The following is a 1,281-nucleotide window of genomic DNA, read 5'->3' on the forward strand; positions in this document are numbered from 1 at the left end:
GTTTGTGTATTTACTTTCTTTTATTAATTTGCCAGTGTTTTGTTTATTTTAACAACCCATTTGAAGAACCAGCTCCTGATCTTATTGATGGGTTTAATTTTTCCCCCACCTTTTCTCTTGTTGATGTTAGCTATTAATCGCTCTCTTCTAGAGGCTTTGAGTAACTAGATCGTAGTTCTTTTTTTATTTTATGGTGGTGTTGAATTAGGGTACTGATTTTCCTTCTATCTTTTTTTATGTGTTTACTATGAACAGGAACGAACATTTTTATTTAATTGTTTTTATTTCTTCTATGACCCGATCAAGTTCTATCAGGATATTACATAGCCTTCACATGGGTGATTTTATAAGCTTTACACTTTTTTCCATTACTTTCTAGTTTTATGGCATTGTGGTCTAAAAAAAGATAGTTTGTATTATTTAATTTATTTCAATGTTGTTGCTTTTTTAATTAGTTGGTGGTTGCTTTGTGTCCTAATATATGATTACTTCTTGAGAATGTGCCATGTGAACTTGAGAAAAAAGGAAATTAACTTTTAGTTGGCTGCACCAACCTGAATAGATTCACAAGGTTGAGTTGGTTGATCACATAGTTTAAATCTTCTGCATCTTATTAAGTTTCTTTTGAAACTTTGTGAGAATGATGTGTTAAAATTTCCTATCACTAATTTTGTTGTTGTTGTTGTTATGTGTAGTTGAGTTGTCTGCAATCTAAAGCAACCCTATGTACAGCAGCTCTAAACTGTGCCTTGTGCTGAGACAATCTCATTAATTCTGACACTCCAACCCCCATTGCCCAAGTTACTATAGCAATCCATCTCATTCAGGGTCTTCCTCTCCTGTGCTGTCCCTCCACTCTTCAGAGCATGAAGTCCTTCTTCAAGGATTGACCAGTCTCTCCTAGCCATCAGTGACTGGAATAAATCCCCATCATGCCCTTCTCCAAGGAATAGCCTCTCCTAGCAACATGGCCAAAATATGTGATGTGAAGCCTCATCAATCTCACCTACAAACAGCATTCTGTCTCCAAGACAAATCTGTTCATTCTCTTGGCTATCCATGGAATGTTCAGTGCTCTTCTCCAACACTACAGTTCAAAGGCATCAATTCTTTTTCTGTCATACTTATTCATTGTTCAGGTCTTAGATGCATAGCTAGTGTTTGGAAAGGCTGTGTCCTGAATCAGACACACCGTATTCGTCAAACTGACATCACTACTCCTCAATAATTTGGAAAGATCCCTAACAGCAGATTTTCTGAGTACAATGCATCTCCTTATTT

The sequence above is a fragment of the Elephantulus edwardii genome, unplaced genomic scaffold (genome assembly GCF_000299155.1).
Source record: "Elephantulus edwardii isolate Elephantulus edwardi_28Jun2011 unplaced genomic scaffold, EleEdw1.0 scaffold00136, whole genome shotgun sequence".
In the NCBI taxonomy this organism is placed as follows: domain Eukaryota; kingdom Metazoa; phylum Chordata; class Mammalia; order Macroscelidea; family Macroscelididae; genus Elephantulus; species Elephantulus edwardii.